Raw genomic sequence first — 25019 nt, 5'->3', positions numbered from 1 at the left:
GTCCGTGAACAGTTCTATTCTTGGCTCCACAGTGCAGCACAGAGTTCTACACAAACTTCCAGCCTCAGAGGATTTATCTGTCCAATGGATACATGTTATATATGACGTCAATGTGCATTCAACCATCACACCTAGGGTCAATTTAGAGTGTCCAATTTTCCTAATCAACATAGTGCATGTGTTTGGACTGTGGGAGGAAACCGGAGAACCTGGAGAAAACCCACGCACAACTCCTTGCAGAAAGGCCCTTGTTCCAACCGGGGCTTGAACCCAGGTCTTCTTGCTGCAGATGCAAGAGAGCTAACCACTATACCACATTTAAGATTTAAACTGCTTTTTTGTGCGTTCAAACTTCTCACCGGTTGCACTCGAGTTCGGCAGCAGTGATGAATAAACCTTGAGAGGCCACTGACAACATAATACACCCAAAACACTTTCCACGACCAAGTGCCTCTTTAAAATCAATCATCTGTCACAAATCACTCTCGCATGCTTTTCCCATCAATCCCTGTGTCCAAGTATTTGTTTTTCACGCGTGCAAAAAAAAAAAAAAAAAAAAAAACCTACACAACATAACAGCACAGACTGATCTGAGCGGAAGACAGGGGAACGTGAGAGCCGTCTGAGTGCTTTCGCAGAAGTCGAGGAACAATAGCATGCTGCTTTCTGCAAACAAGTGATGGACAATGTGTGTTTGTGTCTATATGCCCCCAATGTGTGTGTGTGTGTGTGTGTGTGTGTGTGTACGCTAGCAAGTGGCCAACAATGTGTAGTCTCTGACCCAGCTGTGTGGGCCATGTGGAGGAGGATGTACCAAAGGGTCAGGAGCTGGCAGCTGGTGAGGAGGAAGGGAGTCCAGCAGTGTGTTTAGAGACCCAGACATCAGGAGCTGCTTTAACATAGTGTGCGTGTGTGTTTAGTCGGGAGAAAAATAGATGGAGCAAGAAACACGATCATGTTGTGTAAGTGTCCATGTCTATTAAATCAGATAAGCACATTAACACATTAACAACAATGAAAGCACACACTTCCACCCCCCCCCGCCCGTCTAAAGAGTCCCTCCCAGTTAATAGTTGTCCTCCAGAGTCGGTGCACGCGCTCAAAATCCACACAGCGTGTTGAGTTTGTGGCTGAGCAGTCATTAACACCTTCAGTGGCGAGTGTCTGGTTTTCCTCTGACATCACTGATGGTTTTGACCCCCAGGAGCAGAGAGGTCACAGACGAGTCACATGAGCTGTTGCCAGGGGATACACAAGAGTATTATCTTCATATTCAAGCCGTGATATCCAAGTTATCTGACTGGTAGTTGTATCAACTTTATCGTTCATTTTACAATTGATTTTCTGATTATTTTTTTGTTCGTTTTTAAAGCCATTAATTGAAGCAGAATGTATTCATATTTAGCAAAGATTTTAACCATAAATGACAGAGTGCATCAGGTCAAAGGCTGCCGGTTGTCCCCAGGTCAAGATACAAACGGTGTGGGGTGACTGTTCCTTTGTTGTTGCGGCTCCTAACCTCGGGAACAGGTTACCCCCTGATTTGGTTTTCTATCACTGATTTGGGAGTTTTTAAACGTGTAAACTCAAAACATATTTATTCAGTAGCACAGTGACACTTTCCCTCTGTTCTTGATTGTACGTTTATTGATTTGTGTTTTATCGGTTTTCCTTATGGATTTATTGTGTATTTTATTTTTGTTTCTTTTTTTTACGTGAAGCACTTTGAGTACCTTGCAGATAATGCAAGTGCTATAATAAATAAACATTGATTGGTTTATTCATTATTATTAGTAGTAGAAGTAGTAGTAGTATAAACAGTTAGCCAAACTATTCATTTTGATGTAAAATCAATCAATGTAGGTGTAGAAATCAAAGCCAAGAAAGTTGGTTTGCAAACTGCGAGGTCAAAAAGTTTGAAATAATATGGGCTAATTTTGAGTCATTAAGTTTGACTAATGAAGGAATAAACTTGTCCTAAAGAGTTTGGGGATTTCTTTTTAAAGATGTTAAAGAAACAATATGTAAAAAGTCTGATTGAATAATACAACAGAAGAAAAAACGGGCTTCACATCCTTAATGACATTTCCTTCAAAATGTCTCATTTGGAGTTACAACATCTGTTATTAACCAACAGTTACGACACGACGACTCCACAGCATTACAGCGATCGGCAACTCTAACCGTGTCACAGCGTCATTTAATACGACTTTGTTTCCTAAACCTCAAAACCAAAGGCCATTCTAATCAAACCACCTCTAATCACTGCTGTCAGTGACTCCCAGAGGTGGATGTAATGTGTCTTGCTCCCTGATAAAGCTCCTGTGTGTTGGCAGGTCTGGAAATATGCTGCAACATCTGTGAAGCTACTTGGGGTCCTAACGTTTCTCTGTGCTCCAGCTAAAGCAAACAAGGGGAAACATATTGGGAAGGAATTAAGGGCAGATTTGAGACAGACTGTATTGTTAAGCTTTCACCACTAAGTTGTCTGTTTCAGTCAGTGTCTACAGACGGCCTGGACCTGGCAACCACACTCTGGACCTGGCAACCTCAGACAAGTAGAGTTACAAGGTACTGATTTGCAAGGTCTGGAGATTTCAACTACACACCTATTATGGAGTGCAATTTTTTTTTATGGAGGCTGCACATGTTTGAGAGTTCTGATGGAGGAGAATCTCAAAATGATTGAAAATGAAACACAAGAGGATCTGGGAAAAACTACATCATGTGCACCTCACCTTCATATGGGGTCATCACTAATACCCCTCACACACACACACACACACACACAATTCCACACAGACCAGCAGACAGACCATTTGTTCATTTGCTCGCTGAAAAAGCGAACAGATGACGGCTTCTGCTCTCGGCGCAGTGCCGGTCGCGGTGGCAGTAGCAGCGGCTGGCGGCCCCGTGCTCATCATTCCACAAAACCCCAGCCAGATGTCCCCAAGCCTGGGAGGCAGGTGGGCCTCGGCCCCCCTCTGCTGCACCGCGACGGTGCTGGCAGCTCTTCAAACCTGCTGGGTATAACCTTTAATTCACATGCTTTTTCTGGCAAGGCAGGCTGAGGGGCTGCCATCTGCCCAGCCTGTTGTGGTACACAGAGAGAGCGAGAGATAGAGGAAATGAGAGGGAAAGAGAGAGAGAGAGAGAGTGGTGGGTGGCATAGTGAATACCCATATTGCCCGGGGGCCACCTAAGAGAATACTATTGTGGTGGTCCATCAGTTTAGTAGAAGACCTTTTGCCCTATGCGGTGTGTGTACATGTATAAACACACACCCACGCAACCAACACACTCACACACACACACACACACAGGGAGACATGTACAGTATATATAAATGAAATCATCTTTATTTAACACTCACTATTTAGTGCGGTTTAACTGTATCCAGGCTAAATGACAAGCCTTTTAAAACACGTCCTATTAATGACTTATTGCATCAAACATCGTCACCTTCTGGAGCAAACTCATTTCTGTCCGGTCCATGCAGATGCTCACCAGATGCAGGGATTTCCACTTGAGTCAAACACAAATTAGATTGTTTTACAGTATCGGCTTTCATCTGTTAGCGAGCAGAACCTTTATTGCCTTTCAGTACACTCTGTCATGGAGGAAGGGGCTTTGGTTCAGAACAGATGTCATTAATAATCCCCGGCATAATGAAACACAGCTGATCCCTAAGTCATGATACAGTCAACAAACAAGGCAGCGCTCACCCTGGAGGTGAGCGAGAGCACGGAGCTGCCTGAGTCATAAACACGAGGGGGTTATAAAAAAAAATAAAATAAAAAAAAAATCATATTACAATGTTGGGAATTATTGCCAGACTGCATTAACTGATAAGATCAAGGGAAAAGTGGAGGAACAAATGGAAAGTGTCTTATCTATTGATGTGGCTTCAATCTCTAACGATATTGTTTATACATCATTAATATTATTATTAACATTATTTTTAGTGTGATTTCTGTAAATATGTGTTGATAAAATGTTTGAAATTATGAAGTCATGGTGACGACCGAAAGATAATAAAAATGTTTCAGTCAATTCATTCAAAGATATTGTTGTAGAGGATTCACACAATTGATATTTAACCAAGATATAAAAAAATATTATATATATATATTTATTTATATATGTATATATATATATAAATATTATATATATATATATATAAATATTATATATATATATACATATATAGATACGTGTATATATATATATATATGTATATATGTATGTATATATATATGAAATAATATATAAATATATTTTTTATATATATGTACAGATTTACAGATTTACAGATAGATAGATAGATAGATAGATAGATAGATAGATAGATAGATAGATAGATAGATAGATAGATAGATAGATAGATAGATAGATAGATAGATAGATAGATAGATAGATAGATAGATAGATAGATAGATAGATAGATAGATAGATAGATAGATGAAAGTGATACTAAAAACTCTCAGAAAATAATATAATGAACTGTTGCAGATCCACGTCTGGGTCTGATCTCGCACAAGACAGTTTTAAGTCACTCGTGCCCTATCCTTACTTTTTCCAGCTTCAGAGAGAATGGGAGGTAAAGAAAGGAAACAAGAGAGCGCGTCAGAAGATCAGAGAGAGACAAGAAAAGTGAAGGAAGAAAGACACAAAAAGAGGGGTGAGGGGGGTAAGTCGAGTAAGATCCAAGGATTTAAATGACATGAAGGAATGATAAAGAGCAAGAAGGGGAGGCAGAGTCAGAGCGAGAGGAGCAGACAGAAGATAGAGACGACGAGCGACGCACATCACATGCAAGACACAATGAATAGAAAGAAGATGCCAAAAATAGGAGGGAAAAAAATGTTGAAGTAGTGGGGAGAACGAAGGGAAGAGTGAGAGACAGAGACGGGTGCTGCAGAGAGGCAGCCACAGGCCTGCTGTGTGGCGCATGGTGGAGGCTCATCATTCAGCTAATTATGATCAGGCTTTTCCCTGCAGGCACAGCAGCACTGGAAATGGAAAGTCTTTGTTCTCACACACCCCAATGGAAGCAATGGGGCATGGCGCCATGCAGATGAGACACACACACACACACACACACACACACACACACACACACACACACACACACACACACACACACACACACACACACACACACACACACACACACACACACACACACACACACACACACACACACACACACACACACACACACACACACACACGCGTGCACAGACACACAAGCACAAGCATGTGTGTGCTTACTCCCACATACACATTCTTCTGCACACACACGGAACATCACATCACACTTCTCTCCGAACGCACGTTGCCAACCATTTGTTGTCACACAAACCCACACCTCTCGTCCTCGCAGATAACCACGCAGTACCGTGCTACACACACACACAAACCAACACAGAATGCAACAACACATCCTATCACACACACACACATACACACACATATTATCAGGCTCAGCTCTTCACCAAGAATGCACTGGAACATCTTGACACTACTATCACTTAACGCTGCACCCACTGAGCCGAGCTATCCATCACTATTACAGCAAAACGGACGTCTTTTAGCACAACCGGTGTATTCAATTAGAGAATAGAGAAGAAGAGTGAAAGTTTTGTATCAATCAGAGACTAAATTGATGTAAGAAAAAAAAAAAAAAAGGCAATTTCTAGCTTCACTGCTCAGGCCTCTTTGAGCAATTAGCACAAATGCACAAACACAATATTTCTAAGCCTATGAGGTCAAATTATCCATAATGGCAACAGCTACCTGTCAGGACCACACTGTGACGTTCATGGCCACTGAGCAGCACTTATTAATTGAAATTTATGGGTTTTCAAACACTTAATCACGAAAAAAAAAAAAAAAAAAAAAGGGCAAATGATTGCTTTATTAATAAATAAATAAAGCAAAAGAGACAGCCTGCCAAGAAATAGGACCTCGACTGAATGCATTAGAGCCGTCTTTAGTTCAAATATTTCATTATAATAAAATCCTTTCAAGCACTTTCTCAAAGCAAAAAAACTTCTACAATGCATTTTTACTTCTTTGTTTCTTTAAAAAAAAAAAGGGAGGAAATTGATCACAGAAGGTAAGGACAAAACTGTGAAAATACCTCTAAGGATGGCGGATAACACATTTCTGTAAACAGCATCACGAAATTTACATTTTCTAATTCGCGATTGTTTCCCTCGCAATTAGTAACTCTTGCATGGCGAACAATTAGTCTCTGCTTATTGTGTTCTTGCTGCTCGCTCGGTGAACAAGGCTGTTCAAGGATCCTCTCAGACAAAAACCACAGGTGTCAGTCTGAGAGCGGGAGTGAGTCGGTATAAAACACCGACGTTAAAGAAAAAAGAAGGGAAAAATCTTTTGTTAACACACAATGTGGAAAGAATCTAACATCTGTGCACAGGAGAGGGAGACTTTCGCAGGTGACACCGCGAGAGACGCAGCACACAGACCTTTATATATATATATATATTTATTTTTTTTTACATTTTAACATAACAATCAAAAAGCTCAAGGGTAAGCGACACTGGACTGAAAGCAGATCACTCGCTCATGCGATGGCAGAAGGAGGCGCTTTCAAAATAGAGACAAGGAAAGGGGATTCAAGGGGAAAATTAATTTAGATCATTTTTGACTCTCGGGTGCACTTAAATTAGTTGACTGGAAAATGAAGTAAGTGGCTGAGAACAAGTCCTTATTATGGGGATTATAATAAAGATGCATCTCTCTGCTTAAAGACACTCTGTCGGCGTCATCTTTGTAAATAAAAACAACAAAAGGAAATTCGCTCTCTTTCAAAGAGGCAGCCAATAAAATCTCCTTGTGCGAGACACAAAAGACTGCAGAGTTAAATGTATGCAAAACACATGCGGATTGGATGCATGACCTTTGGGTCTTGAGCAGCAGTAGTGGAAAAATCAAAGATAAATAACTCTCTCATAGATAGATTGATCAGGATGATTGCTTGTGCACTTCCACTTGAATGGTTATAGATTGGTCCACAACTGAGCCGCACTCTCCTACACTTTTTCTTCCAATGATTTTTTCAGGAAGTACTTTTCTCAAGACTGTGATAATGTGTTGCATAGATTAGGCATTAATTATGTTTCATACTCACATGTGGGTGTGCATTTTTGTGTAGCAGCTCGACTTTGCTTCCTTTCCTTTCCTACTACTAGTGCAGTGCCCGTAGGAAGAACGTATTCCTATAGTAGGAGCTGAAAAATATTTTTCCGTTATGGTAATGCATGATAAGGAACGTAAAGGCTGTCACTGGCGTGGCTGACAGTCACAGCAGCTAATCTTTGTAAACAAAGGTAAGCTGATAAACTATTTTGCGCCGAGTTAGCCGCAAAATAGCAGCATGCTAATGCTAAATAACTATGTGCTCAAGTATTGGCGAACGGACACCTCGTCGTTTCAGTACAACACCATGTTCTGCGGTGAGCCGTGTGAGAATGTCACCCACCGTGAGGACATTCACACCTCCCCGCTCCAGACAGCGCAGCTGCTGCTGATGAGCCGCTGCCTGCCTGGTGTATCGTGATTAAATCAGCGAAAGTGCAGTACGGTAAATCAGTGAAAATTTAAATTCCACCAAAAAAATTGAAAATCAATGATGCACACCGTCGGGCCATGCGGTCAGCGAGATATGCCCGTCACAGGCGGACAGACAGAAAGTCAGACAGAGACACACAGACGCAACTTGCTTTATAGATAGATAGTACCTCCTCATTCTGGGTGGGGTCATCATAGCACGGCTGCAGGAAATTGCAGCGATGTCGTTTTTTTAAATCCGACACAAACACACAAACTAGAGACAGGCTAAGCAAGTTGTTCCCGTTGTAACTGAATCATTAGAATCAGTTAATTAAAAAGATTAGTTCAGTACTTCCTGCATGACCGGAGCACAGACTCCGTCTGACACAGTCGCTGAGCTAATTATTCGGCTCACGATTGCTGGGTAGCAACAGTGCTGTTGCTAAATAATACCCCAGACTCCTCTGTTAAATATAGCGATTTCTGAAATGTCCTTGCTAAATGTTGGCGATATGTGATAACACATAATGAGATGTTTTCAGGATGTTAATGTCTTTTTAACTGATCTACAGTTCGGCATTGTTCAGTTGACTCTTCCAGTGATGCCATTTTTCTGCAGCAGCAGACAGTGGTTGGCAGTCTGTCAATGTCACATTTTAGTATCAAGTATGGAACCTTGCCAGAGCAGGCACTAAATGGTACTATCACTTAATGGAAAATGAAATAAAAAATACTTTTGTGTTCTTTGTGACAAGTAAATTGTCATGGCCTAGGAAAATAGTGTAATATTTTACATGGTCACAAATGGTTGGGAAAAAATGAAGGGGTTGGACAATTATTCTGCAGTGATGGACTCATTCATTACATTTAGTAATTTGACAGACGTTTTACTCAGTGTCGTCGTCAGGGGCCAATCCAATCCAATCCAATCCAACAAATAAAACATACAAACGTGCGACCTAACAGACCTAAGAACAAACAATAAAACAATAAAATACTGTAGAACATATAAACACAACACAAATAAACAGGGGCGTGTCTAACATGCTGTGGAAGATTGTTCCACAATCTCGGCGCAGCAACCGCAAAAAAGGGACCAAGGGACACCAAGGGAAGCCTGGGATCGAACCCATGACCATCAAGACAACCAGCTCTACCGCTCATCCACCGCAACATTTTCATTATTTTTTTTTTACCCAAAGACATTATTAATTGGTAGAAAACACACAAACCTGACACAGGAGCAGTGAGCATCACACATCTGTGATTGAGGAACGATTGATCTTTCCAACCAGAACTCTCTGGTTACGAGCCCAGTTTCCTTCCTGTTGGCCACAGGTACAACGTCTTTCAATATTATTACAGATTTTCAATAATTTGCCTGAAATCACAGTGTACCACTGGCAGCAAGTTACATAAACCTGCAGCACTGGCACACACAGTCATGCAAAGCATTGTTCCTTCTTTCATGATGTCTAGCATTGCAGACCTCTGGCAGGCAGAGATCTCTTGGCATGGTTTTTCCGCCACTCTCCGTCTGCCTCCTCTTGTTTACAGTACAAACACATCTGCCTTTCACGCATAAGTGGCTCCTCAGAGTTGTGCAACGGTAAACAATACACCCCTGCTCCCAGAAAGAGGTGTGCATTGCAAAATGATGTCCCCAAAGCTGAGGGGACTTGGCAAAAACACACAGGTTGTTTTAATGAGCTGCTTATCACCGAGTGGGTGACTAGTGTGCGGTTTCCATGCAACCTACTCAGCTGCACGAGAGCAAAAACAAGACTGGAGTGTACACATGTCCTGATCTATTTGTCTATTTGTGGAAAGTGTTTACAAACTTTGCTCGGAAAAACAGCTTTTTAAAAAAAAAATAAAAAAATTAATTGCAGGATTGGAGCAGCCTGTGACCTTTGTGAGACGTCTTACTGCCGAGTTTCCTCATTAGAGCTGGATCAATATACCACAGAATGGGACATCTCTAAGAGGAATGTTGATGGGGGGAAATTATGGGGCCATTACCAGGCAAATGCCTTTCGGTGTAATTATTATGTGCCGGATGTGGTGACAAGCCATTATACAAATGCCTCTCTTCATGCTTTGCATGCACACTGAGCCAATATTGCAGCTATATGATATTAATTGACTGCGAGTCAAATTGTTGATTAAAACCAAAGATTCCTTTTGGTTACAAAAAGAGGGAGAGAGAGAGACGATAGTCTAGGACAGTAGTCAGGGAAGCACGTGTTCTCTCCTCACGAAGTAAAGTGGTTGTTAATGGGCAGCACGTCTCTTGTTCTTTTTCTTGCTTGTTTTCCAGGTCAGCCTGCGTCCATTCAACTTCTATAGCACAAGGAAGCACTGAAAGAACATCCCTTGAGCTTTAACCTACAGTATATCCTCAGAAAATTCCCTTCTCTTCTTACTTATTCTTTTTCCAAACTCATCAGGGAACTAACAGGAGCCTTTGCATCACTTTCATTTATTTAGTAAGATTCCCCTTCAAATAGAACATGGAAGCGCAAGATAAAGTAAAGCTTATTCTCAGGCTATGAAAACCGTTTTGATTTACAGCTATTAACAAACGTATAGGTAGTTTATTCAATTTCTGCAAATGTGACACACTGGACCTGGTTGACAAACAGACACACGCCAAAAACATAACCTCTGTAGTAAAGAAAAAGGACTTGGGTTTGGGTTCATTCATAGACTACCGTTCAAAAGTTTGGGGTCACTTAGAAAAGCACTTTTTTTCAATGAATATAACATTAAGTAAATCAGAAATACACTCTCTACATTGTTAATGTGGTAAAACACTATTCTAGCTGCAAATGGCTGGATTTTAATGGAATATGTACATAGGTGTATAGAGGCCCATTTCCAGTGCATTAGAAGGCTATTGGATGATTGGAAAATCCTTGAAAACCCTTGTGCAATGATGTTAGCACAGCTAAAAACACTTTTGCTGGTTCTTTGAAGAAAGGGCAAAATTATTATTTGGAATACAAATCATTATTTCTATATGTTCTATTCATTTTGCAACTCTTTTGATGAATAAAACTGTGACCTTTAATGGAAAACAAAAAATGATTTAGGTGACCCCAACATTTTTGAACGCTTGTGTACATAAGTTCCCACTGTAAGGTGGGAAACCTGTCGCTATTGGTAAAATGTAGGTTACTATGGTTAAATAAGATGCTATGGTACCATTCCTTCACTTCCTCCCTCACCACAAAATGCCTCGGTGTCCGGCAGTGAAGGCCAGAGGCACAGCAGAGAGCCCTGGACCACCAAAAATGCACGGTAACTCCCTAACAATCGCGCTAACCAGATCAGTCAGTCAAGTAGCCAACCAGCCAGTCAGCAAGCCAGTGCAACGGAGTGTCTCCTGCACGCTGCCAGCTCTCAGTTTCCTCCCAGTAGCTATAATGTGGGATTGTTTACAGCTCTTTTTATAGTCCAGTGAATAAGCCCTTATTTTCTCCCAATCTACCCCTGCTGAGAGAGCCAACCCAGACAGTGGGAAGTGGCCCTGGGAAGTCGTAATTATATTTGGCAGCATGTGCAGAGCCACACACACACACACACACACACACACACACACACACGCACGCACACACACACATATACATGTGTTCAAATAACCATTCTTGCAACAATACAAAGACACAAGAATGGTGTACTTGCAGGTGGAGCCGCACAATGCACACACATCAGTGCATATACTGTATGAAACACTACTACGCATGGATTGGATTGGACTTTTATATATAAAAACAACACAACACGTTCAGGATTTCCAGAGAATCTCAGACAAGCTTTTGCTCTCTCTGCCTGAAACACACGTTTATTAACAAGCATTCATGGATTCAGCTGACCCCCTCCACAAAGATGTGAGGGGACACTGAAGGTTCGTGTTAGTTCATGGAAAAAATGGCCGTGATTCATTTGAATCGACAAATTCTGCTTCATATTGTGAAAAAAAAACCGCCACTTTTGTGATATTTCATTGAAATATTTGTTGCTTAGAATAACCAATATGCAGAATGTGTTGTACGCTCACCTGCATTCATTCTAACCGTAACCATCAATCATATTTTATAAGACAATAATTGTGTGGAAATTGACATAAAGACATGACCATGCAGCTACAAATGAACGATGCTCCAGAGTCTGTGTCATTGTGGACAGTGATTAAGCTCATTTGTGAGAAGTAACGCGTGCGTCAGGCTCCTGAGCGAGGGTCATACTGAAATAATAGGAACAGTGGGTGTAATCGCTTTGCCTTTTCCTTCGGCAGCAGTTCTGGTAAGTGCTCTTTGCATCTTTACAACCTGTGTGAATACACCATAATACCGTTCCGATTTCAAAAATGCAATTTAGCCTTTGAGAGTACCAACATTAGATTAGATGAATAGGCCGTCAATTGTGCCGAGGAAAATTTGCAGCGGAGGGCAGCGCACGGCTTCAATTGAAAACTGTGCTGAGCCGCAAGCGGGTAAAAAAACGGTTCGTACTCTTCCATCTCGCCATCCCTATAGCTTTTTATTTTTATTTTTTTAACAAAGAGCCTACGGTGAACGTTATATGCAGTTGATGCTTTCCCAGCACAATAGCTGTGGTCGGAGGATGAATTGGATCTTAGCTCTGCACAGAAAAAAAACCATCGCAACACCACAGGAATCCCATCTATCCGTGGGTGGCGCTCCGATTTTGTTATAATAGCAAATGCCTTCCCTCTACAAATCTGACTAAGCGTGAACCACCACGCTAAATTAAGTCATGCTGCATGTAGCGCGGGGAAAATATTAATATAATTATGTGCGGTGTATAATTCTGTCCAGATATCCTCCATGTTTGTGAATGTTTTTCTTTAAGTTAAGTTGTTAAACAAAAGCAGAACTTTTTGTCCATTAAAATAAATAAATGTGGGGAGGGGAAAAATATAAACACTTTCGATTAGGTAACACATATTCACCATGAATTAGGTGCTTACTAACATGCATACAAGTAAGGTATAAGCAATAGTAAATATTATGCATGTATCAACACATTACGAAGAAAAAAAAAATGTATGTTGTAATATAGGTAGAATAAGGTTAAGTAGAACAAGGTGTTAATGTGTACTTTAAAGGTCCCCCATTATATACTATTTCTCCAAGTTAAACAAGTTCCCTGGTGTCCTAATGAACATGTCTGTGACATGCTTTGGTCAAAATACCTTAAGGATGAAGCACCTTAGCAGTTCAATCACCCTGCCAAAACAGCCCTAATCAGAGCACTCGGTTTAGTAGTATCTTATTAAGAATGAGAATAAGAATAAGAATAAGAATAAGAATAAGAATAAGAATAAGAATAAGAATAAGAATAATAAAAAAGTAAAACGAAACTTAAGGGACAGGAAATGACATCAGCCACAGAGGCTACTGGGAGCTAACAGCAGTTAGCATTTGGAAAAGTGATCATTTGCAGGCTCTAGCAGGTACATTAACGTCATATATAACATGTATCCACTGCACAGATAAATCCTCTGAGGCTGGAAGTTTGTGTAGAACTCTGTGCTGCACTGTGAAGCCAAGAATTGAACTTTTCGCGGACTTCAGGTTTTTTTTGTATATTATTTCCCTCGCAAGCACTCTCGTGCTTTGTAGGGACAAAGCAGAGCTCTGCAAGACAACAATTCCAGGAATTTATTGTGACCTTTAATGATTACTAATAAAGGGCTAGTATGCTACTTCTATATTTTAGTGTTCCCTAATCTAAAGTGCTCCCAAAATATTTTCTTACCAAAATTAAAAAAAGCAAATAAAAGGGCAGGTGAGACAGACAAAGCATGCAGGGAGGGACAGGGTGTGTGGGAGGCAGAGGAGGAGGGGACCTGGAGTTCACCCTATTTGTGGGTAAGTCAGGGGGCAAATATGCAGGGGATGGGCCCCGATTCACCCTGGTACCGGCTTGTGTCGAGGCCTGGGATCCATCTGGCTCACCGCGGTTTTACACACTGATCTGAGAGAAGGTGCAGGGACTGGGTCAAGGCTCGGTGTGGGGTTGTGTCTCTGCATTCGTTATACATAGTGGGAGGACTGACTGAGACTTGAGGGGTATAAGTATGTGTGGTAGCAAAAGACACAAGCATAACAGCCTGTGCAATAAAACACAGGTGGCAGAATCTCACAAAGCTTTGCATACGTTTTTGCATTGACTTCCTGCATTGACAGCCTAAACTAAGTCTAATTTGTAAAATTAACCGTAACCACTGTTTGCATCTTAATTCTAATTCAAACCACTTCATCATCAGGTTTTGGTCTCCATAGGAACCGCTCATCCTGAGAAGGTCAGTGTTTATACCAAAAATACCTAAAACACACACATACACACTTTGGAAAGTATGTATTTAGTCAGCGTCTGTAAATGATTTGCAGGGACATTTACGCTGCTTGTTTCTCTCCGGTCAAGGTGACAGAATGATGAGGACAATAATAACATGATATACTATTGTGTGTCCGCAGCAGGATGTGTAAATGGAGTAAAGTGTGTTCACTGTGGGACACATTCCATGTGAAATCTTAAGAAAACAGGAGTCGGCGTTAGCCCGAGCGCAGTGATTTATCAGACTGCGAGCAGCACTCTGTTTATTTTTGGGAAGGAGAGTTAAAGGGGTGACAATGAAACCATGAACGTTGTAAGCCGAGTTGGAGGAAAAATATTTTTGACTGCTCTGCTTCAGCCTACAAGCTGCACTAAACAGCAAGGTGAAATACTAGTGAGTAATTATTCACATAAATTGTTCGGTGACTTACATAAAAACATGGATTTGGTTTGCAGTGAACAAATAAGTAAGAACATAAACTCCATGTTACAAAAACAGTGCACCATTATTGCACCAAGGTCTTTCAGCAAGCAACGCAACAAGAATATGAAACTAGTAAATCAACAATTGTCCAAAAATAATTATAATAAGGAGCAGCCAAACCCACATTTGCTTTCAACAGCACTCGTCATTTCTTTGTCATTTGGAACTGTTTTTACTATGTTTGTGGCTCGACGGCAACAAAAAGAGACATCCGATATTTTGCGGATGGAGGTTTTCATGTCTTATACCAGATGATTTTTCACTGTGTATTTAAAGTTCAGGAAATGTTGACAGAAAAGCCACAAAAATACAGCTTTAGTCTACAAAACCAAGGCTAATGTGATTTGCCGTGGACTGTAACTTTTCCCTCAGTCTGTCAGATACAAACAAACTTTATCAGATTTGGATGGAGCTTTGTTTACATAAGGTAAACAGCTCTTCCATCATGTTATATTGTGGTTCAGGAACACTTGTCTTTTTATAGAAGGCTTTGCAGTTAATTAGCTTTAGAATAGTTTTTTTTTTTTTTTAGAAGGATTGTTTTTGACACGTTAAAAACACTCAAAAAGTGCAAACCTCTACCAAGGGAAGTCAGCTTCCTGTAGTGCCATTATGGTTCAGATCCAACATAGAGCTGTTTGGAGTATTATATGATTTTTTTTATTTGCTGAGTTACTGCTGAAATTTCTAAAAAAAAAAAATAATCCCCTATTCTATTTGCATGGTTAAAATATAACTGAAGTGTCCAAGTAAGTATTAAGAATATAAGAATAAACCAAACTATAGACAGTGGGGCAGGTGGGCAAGTTAGACAATTAGTGTGTGCCTGTGCCAGTGGGTACATTTACATGCAAAGTTTAATCAAGCTAAGGCCATAGTCTGACTAAGACAGGCAATCGGACAACTTGCCGAGGTATGTGTATACATGCGGAAGAGAAAATAAATGTATTGGCCATGTACGTCTGACTCCACCTCCAGAGGTGTCGCTGTATAAGCTAGTGCGTTTCCTGTTGACCTTTAAGTCACTTTGCCTGAAGAAAGACGCCACTGCCGTACAATTTCCAGCAACAGAAGTGCAGTTTATACGTCGTCTCCTTCTACTCATGGGTCAAAGAGCGAGTAGGAAATGTTGCTGCATGGCCAGAACACCAAGTCTGACTACAGTCCGTGTACACATGCAGGAGTAATCGGACTATGAATCGCATTATCCAGGTGTGTTAGTCAGACTAAGATGAGCTTGATTTTAGTCGGACTAACTTGTTTACATAAAAACTGAATTATTGTCTTAGTCTGACTAAAATCAGACTTTTAACATGCATGTAAACGCGCCGACTGAGAGGGAGAGCGGTGTTACCAACTCAAACAAAAAACACACCTAAACATGCACATGATGGCATGTGATAGACAAGTTAAAATATTCTAAACAGTGTGGAGACAAAGGACCAGCTCAACAGCCAGCAACAGTGTAGAAGGGGAGAAAGAGAGATCACAAACACTCTTTGAAAACCTGACCGATTACAACAAACTTCCATACCTGCTGGGTGAACCACAACAATGTGTAAACACAGCGGCAAGTTCTGTGAACTGCTGTGACAGGAAAAGGACTTCTTATGCACCACAACCACCTTGAACCTTCCACCTTCCTCCTCCTCCTGATGTTTAACCTTGCACTATCTGCACCAGGCTTAATGCACATCTATGTCAATTCTATGTAACGCAATAACATTTTCTTTCTCAGTGCAACTATATTTATTTTCACAGGTACGCCAAGTAGGTGCATTTATCCTGTACAATAGTCCAACATGGTCATATCTGTATCTGTAAACATGGTCCTTATTGATATTTTTCTCTTTAAAACAGCGCATACACATATATATTTCTTTTTTTCTTTTCATGACTTAGCTCATTTTGATTTCGTCACTACACAATTGTATTTTTACACTTGCTTTGGCGACGTAAAACGTTGCCCATGCCAAAAACTGAGAGCCAGCTAGAGGTCACTGTGTGTGTGTGTGTGTGTGTGTGTGTGAGCAATGAGAAGGCCACAGGTGTGTATTTTCTAATTGCATCATTAAAAGCAGTGCTGGTACTGATAGGTGCCTCACACACACACACACACAGACACACACACGCGGTGCCCTCTGATGTGTATTAAATTTAATGGCACGTACCCACTGTGGTGTAAGAGTTGTCCTTCAGAAAGGTATTAGGCCTGTCTGTGTAAATGCCACTTTAGCCCTAAGGCCTGACAGCTCGCTGTCTCCCTCCTGCACTGACTCACAGTGTGTGTGTGTCTGTGTGTGTCTGTGAATGCGTGCGTGCATGCATTTCTCTGTATTAAAGGAGGATATTTAGAAGTCAAATGCAAATATCACAGGAAGTTTTTTCCACGTTTCCCCTTTGGAGAGTGAACATCTGTGTAAAACTGCCATGTCAGTCAATGTGCCACTACATTTTGTAGTGTGACAGCTGCTCGTCAGGTGATGTTTAAGGCATATTTGGATGATATAACCTTTGTAGTGCAGGGCCCCACTGGGAATTTTAATTGCACATCTTTGAAGGGTGACAAATAAAAAAAATTAAATGATACTACTGACTGATGTGTCTTAATAACGGCTCTGTGAAGTTGGACCACGAGGCTTTCTGCTGAAAATCTGTAGGTCAGGTGAGGTGATGTGAAGAGCATACTGGAAATGTGTGCCATCTTGTGTTTTGGCTACTTGTTTTTTTGTGTTTCGTTTTTCAGTTGCAGTTTAGTTGGGTTTAAGGCAGCAAATGTTGCTTTTTTGCCAGAAAAGTAAGGTAAATTTACCAAAATGTAAACTGATGAACCACCGTACCATCTCAGCCATCCCTGCTCCTGTGCAAAAACACAGATCCAACAACAGTATTTCACAAACCACTGGTTTGATGAACATCCTACAGTAACTGCAGGGCAAACGGACACCGTAAATACAGCATGAGTCAGTCACAGAAACATCTTTGAGCGTGGACTATTGCCTCACTACCCTCTGACGGAGTGGCAGAGGTGCTGGGGTTAAAAAAAAAATGCATCAAGAGAAAAGTTCAGTCTGAATGGAACTCTTTCTTCCACTAATGTCCCCCCACTGCCTGACTGATATGTGCCATGACCTCTGGCGACCTGTGGCTTAAGGGGATGACAAAGAGAGAGAGTGGACAGTGAAGTACAAATAGAGAAGGCAGTGTGTGCACTTGTGGGACAAAGAAGGAGAAGACAAGGAGGGAGAAAGACGGGGAGTGTTTGAGAGTGCCTGCTCTCTTGTTTTGCCTCTGGGGCATAAGTCCTGTGGCTTCGAAATCAAAGACAATGATGACCAACTTAATTACCTTAAAAATGATCTAAGAAACTGTTCTGTCTTTAAAGTAAATGCTTCATATTACCATGAGCAGAAGTTCTCACAAGTACAATGATAAGCAGGTAGATTTCATTCACAAGAAAATGGACCAATACTCAGAGACACAGAAGAGCCACACATACAGCCGACGATCCCCCGAAATACTGAGGCTGTGTTCTACCTCGTTACCCCGAGCTGTGTCATGTGATATCTGTTCAGGTTTGTTTCACCCACAAAGAGGGAACAACTGAACAAGATGGAGAGGTGAACAGAAAGATTGATAGCCACCCTGCTCTCAGACTATGTATCATCTGCCACGGTTGCTGTTGCCAAAACACGGCGATTGCTGCTTCGGCCCGTTAAAATGTCACCGCTAATGATGCAGGTTATGCTTCTAATGTAACTAATGTGTTGTTCCTATGGGGTTTGGTATCCTGCCCAGGTCAACCGCGTGCCTGTAAAAGCGTGAAGATGGAAGAACGGCTAATTGTTCAGCACCTGCTGTTAGGGCTGGGATTAGAGATGAATGGGGAGAAAAAAAATCATCTTAGACTGAGATTGAAATCAATTTCACTTCAAATTTCATGTTGAAACGATCTCTTCAAAGTTGTTTTCAGCTGCAGCAGGCAGATGTAAAAAAAAAAAAGTATGCTTTGATGAACATTATGGTGCATTTACCAGCACCAGGTAAAGGACATAGGTGGGGAACCAAACTATGGGTACTGGGCAGTGTTGGTACCAGCCCTACAAGGTGACCTATAGATGCATTACCCATCTTTATGTTGCTTTGTGTGTGCTGGGTGTGGAAAGTAGCAATTGGTTGCTAACAGATTAGCCTTACTCACCTAGAAATGGGGTAATATGTCAATGCTAACGGATTATTCTGCTGCCAATAAAGGCCAACTCACTGTTTCTGTGAATCTAATAATCCGTAGACATACGTGTCCAACGTATGTTGAGTTGTTATGATCAGAAAGGCTCGATGATGTATATCGCTATTAAAATGTGGTCAATTCCTATTATATTCATATATTAAAACACTTAATTGTCTGTATTATAGTACAATGTATATGCCATGATAACGGATTCACAAGGTCCGCTTCAACTGCGATATACATAGTAGTACTGTAGGTGGCAGAAAGTAGCTTAAAGCAGCTTAAAGCATTCAGGTAAAGGCAACTCTCAGGATTTACTGCCAAAAAGGATTCAGATTAGGAGAGAGATAAATTGGTGAGTTTATGTTGGTCAGTTATTTCTGTGATGGTAAGTTCTATGAGTAGTAACAGGGCTCCAAATGACACAGAGCTAGCCATCATTTCATGGATTCATAAGTAATTTGATGCATACATTATGTTACATGTCTATTTTCAAAAGCAACTGCCTAGAATAGATGTGATACCTGACTGGCTTTAGCTGAGAGAATTGCTCTGATCTGACATGCACGCTCAACCATGACGAGCAGCACTCATGTATTGCATATTGGACCTTTAATGCACCTTGAAAACACACTGTATTCCTTATTGTCGATCGTACTATTGTCAAGAAGTTGCACATGTTTTATTTATTAGCTTAATACAACAAACATGTCAGCTTTTCATGTTTCTGTCACAGAGTCTGCCGTCATGTGTTATTAACTATGTCATATACTTCACAATCATCATCCTTATCATTCATCCCATAGTATGATCAAGGCTCAAGTGGTAGGAAAAAGTCGTCACTGCTCGAACAACTGTACAAAACCATGTTCTGAATACGCACATCATACACAACACCACATAAATGATTAAATTACTGAACCTTCTCTAAACTGGTGCTGCCTGGAAAGCGTGATGTTTCAGAAACACTCTAGTGAGCCACGATGCTTTTTTGAATGCATGAGCATGCAACAGTGCTCGCCTACTCTCTGGAACAGCGATTCACAGGGAGAGAGAGAGCGAGAGAGAACGATGAGCGAGCGAGATCTTCTTACGCACTCCGGGAAAAGCCATCACAAACCAACAGAAGACAAGCTGTCGGTGTTATTCCCTCAGGTAATCCCACGCACACTAGTGCATGGCCAAACACACCACTGTGAGAAACGGAGCCCAACTCGTCTGCGTCTGTGAAGGTCCTTCAAGAGGCTCTCTCGCTGAACAAGCCTCTCCAATGAGAAGCAAGACTTCTTCAACTTAACTCAAGTTAACTTAAGGCAAGTCCATTCGCCTGCAGCTAACCTGCAGAAAACATCTGTACATCTGAAACCCTACAGGCCAGATGTTCAATAATGATGAAAATACAAAGACTCAGCTTCTCCAACTTTATCTGTGTTTCTCAATGTAGCACGTTTTAAATCTTATGTCGCGCAGTGATGTTCCCACACACAGGAATTGATTTGTTTTATGTCAAGACAGACGGAGGAAACGGCAACATGGCACTAGTAACGTGAGAAAGCTGCAAGTGGGTTGAGGTGCGATTCAAAAAAGACAAAATACATATCTAAAATAACCCGTTAGCCCTTCTGCTGCATACACACAAAAAGCTCCCGCTGTGAGGTCTGATAGTATTGCTTGACAGAGCCTATTTTCAGACGGACTTGCTGCTCATGAAGACCAAACTGAGGCACAATAATTACATCAACAACAACAACAAAGAAATCACCAAATGGTACGCACTGCAGCTTTAAAAATTAGTAATGGTTCAAAATACAGTAATCTCTGCTGCATCTGCCACTGATGATCATTCACTGAAAACCTTGAAACAGCACCCTGAAAACAATCAGCCTTCGTGCATACAGTAGTGGCGCGCACAAGTTGTTAGCCTTATGTGCTAACGGATTCCTCTGTGCTCTACTTTCCTTTTAACGCATGCGTACGAGTGGCCAGATTCTCAGCCGCGTCAGTCTCAAGCGGCTCAGAGTCGGATGGTTTACTCAGGGTGTCGAGTCTCCTGGGAACTGAAGGATAGGATGTCAGCTGCTGCTTCCTGCTTCAGCCAGTAACAGGAACTGGCTCTGTTCCAGTGTGTGTGTGTGTGTGTGTGGTGTTAGACAGAGGACTGGGCAACGAGCCCAGGTGCAGCAAAGCCCAGGTGTTCCTCTATGAAGAACACAGCAAGCATGTGCAAACATGGAGGGACAGACAAGCAAATGGAGAGGGATTGGCATCAGAGAGCACACCTGTTGAGCACCTGCTCTATTTGCTTATGACACTGATTATGTATGCAGCAATTGTAAACACACACACACACACACACACACACAGGCTCTTTCAAATCATTAATACTGTAAGAGCATAGAGACAGATCAGCGATGTCTTTACCGTCAGCGAGAATAAGTCGCACTTTTTATCACTCCAAGGCGTCAAAGAGTCGTTTTTATGCACTCAAAACTTTCCTGTCACTGTCTACCCCCCCCCCCCCCCCACACCCCCCACCCCGCCCTCGCCGCCTCCCTCTGCTCCCCCACCGAGTTCTTCTGTCTCTGTGTCATTAGGCAGCGCATCAGGGATTAAGGAGACGATGGGAGGATGTGACTCGCAGTAGAATCCACTAAGTCTGGCATTACCACACACCTCACAAAGCACGGGGAATTTTCTAATCTACCGCACAGCGCAATCCCGCTAATGCATTCATATCAGACACCGAGGTAACGCAGTTCAGCCAAGAATTAAACATCCAAGCATTACTGTCAAGTTCGGCGCTGAAGTGGTCATGCTTGTTTTTTTTTCCACATCACGTCTGCAGCTTTTCTTGTGTGGGAAAAACATTTGTAGGTCACAAAAAAAAAAGAATATATAATGACACTCAAATCTCCTTTTACAGAGTATGTGGGTCAAAATAAACATCACACCAGACACACTGGCATAAAGCAATGTAAGCTATCGCAAGCCTGTCCCTCTGGATGTGTACACTAAAGACCAGGATATGATAGAAATCCACATATTTTAATATTTAAACAGAAAACAGGCGGAAGACGACATGCAGTAAAGTAGCAAATCAATGAGAGAGGGAAGAGAACAGGGAGGGGGTGAGACGAGCAGTCGTAGGCCTACTTTGTGACATGCATCATCAGTCCTGTCTTCTCACTACATCTCCCTAATGGGAGCACAGCAGTGTGTGTTTGTGTGCATGCGTGTGTGTGTGTGTGTGAGACAGCAGGAGCCATGAACCTTGCTGTCAAAGTGACTTGCAGTGGGACCGTGTGTGTGTGTGTGTGTGTGTGAGATAGGAATAGGGACTAAATGAGCTCCTGGTGGGACTGACCCTCCTCTCTTCTCACCGGTCCGTCAGAGAGACTGAACACTCCACTGGAGCGTGGCCAGAGGCACGGTTCTGAATATTGAAAATCCACACATACATACACACACACACACACACACACACACACACTCACACACTCACACTCACACTCACACTCACACTCACACTCACACTCACACACACACACACACACACACACACACACACACACACACACACACACACACACACACACACACACACGTGTGGCTGCACAAGCCTTCTGCAGAAAAACACACACACACACACACACACACACACACACTGCAACATAACAGGGGCAAACGCCATCTTAGAAACGAAGCACACTGGGGTCAGTGTGTGCCTGCATGTTCTCATGACTTCATGCTGGAGACAGAAAATGTGACAAAATGCATGTGTGTTTGTTTATACCGAACGCAAACACGGTGCCAGCCAAACCCAGCAAGCTTCCAAAAAGTGCAGCGTCGGGGTTTACCAAGAGTCATAATTATGATTCATGTCTCGGTTAACAGTCTTATATGTATGAGAATATTTCCCCGGCGCCTAGAGTGTGGGAAAGTGCAGCAACATTACACATTGTGTAGGTGCATGCGTACATGTTTTGAGGTGAGTATAATTATTCTTGGTGACATACCTCAAATGACTAATGAGTGGGATTTGGGTGCGAAGCGTCGAGCTCATTTGTCACAGGATGGTAGGTAAAGCCTCAGTGCGTTCAACTTCTGTGGAAAGCTGTTAAGGTCGCACTAAATGCTCATACACTGCTGCTTGCCGCTGTTGCCGCCGCTTGATTAATTTCCTCCGCGTTACTTCCTGCAAACAGAAGTCAATTAGCAGATATGTCACATGACGCGTTGGACTGACGTCACACTTGTGCCCTTTTGTCATTGCGTTGGATTAATGCAGCGATTTTGGAATCTCCAAACTACTGTAGCGTGTGACCTCGTGTAGCATCTCACTGAGGAAATCCAGGTTCACACACACACACACATATGCAGATTCGCTCCTATTAAAGAAGGCCGTGGCACGACATGAAGACCAGTGAAGTCAATACAATTTAATAACCCATTACTGATAGAACACCGTTGTTTATAGCTTTGGAATAAAACGATCTAAGAGGAATAATGGCGAGCTTTTAGCCCATAAAAGTAAATCGACACTGGGATTTTTTTTATTCATTAACTTTTAAGACTGAATGTAATGACTACACCTGCATTTAACAGCTAAATGTAACCCTTCCAGTACTTTATGTCAAGGTGTCACAGTGTTTAAATACAATCCTTCCTTGCATATAGCTTAAAGGCGCCATATGTAAGAATGTGGCCAAAAAGGGTTACTACATTCAAATTCAAAATACCAAGGTTTTTGGTTTTGTTTTTTGACGTAACTGGCAACCCGTGGTTGCTCGGCAGATGAGACTCTACTGACTGCAATAATTGGTAGACGGCGGTAGGTGGCGCCACATGCCAAAACATGATTTCAAAACATAAACATGATTTGCAGTCTGCAAAATATTTTTTATAATGCAAATATTTTGTCTGTACTGTTGTTGTTGGTGAGTTCAGTTTGTTATATGAACATTATTCCTGAGTCTCTGTGACATATTAGGAGGATTTTATGGCCAGTTGCTTTAGATTTATTACATAATGCACCTTTAATATTTGCAAAATACAGTAATGGCTCAGTTTTATAAGAGAAGGGGTATTTGAATTCCTCATCAGTTAAAGAGTCCAGATTCATTCATTCAATCAATGTTAAGTAAAACATACAATGTTTTTATTGTTTTAACATTATTCATATTCCACATGTGAGCTTGATTAAAAAAATTATAATAAGAAGAATAGAAATACAGGAATATAATGGAAAAAATTACAAATACTCATGACAAAGAAATTATGAAATATATTTGAAGACATAGGCTCTGCTGTGAGATCCTTTTTCTCTGAGCCCTTGTATTTGGTAATGGTGACCTTTTAGATAACAGGTGTCATGTATGACGGTCTATTAGGCAGGGCTGTCTATTGTTACACATGTGGAGGGGGGTGGGTCTGGATGTACCAAAGGCCTGATAAAAGCCACCAAGGGTACGGGTGCATGCTTATCATAATGGCTTCTTTGACATGTGGTCTTTTACTAGAGGTTACAAGGTCATGGGAGAAAATAGAAGAAAAGGCAGAAACTGAGAGCTCAAAATCCGTCTCACATTTTGAGACACACAACACAATCAGTCACAGACATAAGACGTTTTTCTCTTGCGCGCACTCTCTCTCTCTCTCTCTTTTAGAATCGGAGGAGGGGAGGGGGAAAAAAACATGTTGGGAATGAAAGAAGTCACAAAGCCTCTTGTGTATTTCATATTGGTCTTTTATGCATTACATGAATATAAAAGAGTGATTTCCAAACCAATGCGTCAATCGCCGTTTGGACAACATCGCCGCTAACCGCCAGTTATGGCCTATGTGTGCTGACAAACACACAGACACGGGGGGGCGGGAACACAATGAAATTATAATTTCCAAATGGTAAGTGGCTTCAATAAAAGGACCTTGACTTTGCACAGAGTAAGAAGAGGGAAAAGTAAACATTGAAAACCCTTCATATTCATTTCTACAGAGAAAGCGCATGAAGAAACAACAACACGTGTATTTAAAAAAAAATCACCCAGATGTCCTTTATGAGGAATGTGTGCCGCTCACGTCTGTAATTTCCATTCAAATGAAAGTACGGCATCATATTTGTAATGCTAATCCTGTGGACCTCTAAGTGCCGCATGTATGTATGTGCAGGTACAATGTGTTGTTCTGTATTCTGCACACATGTTCAATCAGAACAAGGGCTTTGTGGATTCTAATCTCACACTTTGTGATCTCCTGCTATCCTGGAGGAGAGGTTTGTGCACCGGAATGTGAGGCAAGTGTTTGTCTCGATGTGACGAGAGAGGTTCAGCGGGAGATTTGCATTTTTCTATTAGT

General features: G+C 41.6%; 1 protein-coding gene across 1 annotated transcript in view; it reads left to right on the top strand.

Moving 5' to 3' along the window:
• The window catches only part of tinagl1 (tubulointerstitial nephritis antigen-like 1), a 516891-nt gene that overhangs the window by 282595 nt on the left and 209277 nt on the right, over window positions 1–25019 (top strand). The gene's annotated exons all lie outside the window — the stretch shown is intronic.

This window comes from Microchirus variegatus, assembly GCF_963457635.1.
Source record: "Microchirus variegatus genome assembly, chromosome: 13".
Taxonomy (NCBI): domain Eukaryota; kingdom Metazoa; phylum Chordata; class Actinopteri; order Pleuronectiformes; family Soleidae; genus Microchirus; species Microchirus variegatus.
Note: the sequence above shows the minus strand (reverse complement) of the source record. Positions and strands in the feature narration are given on the sequence as shown.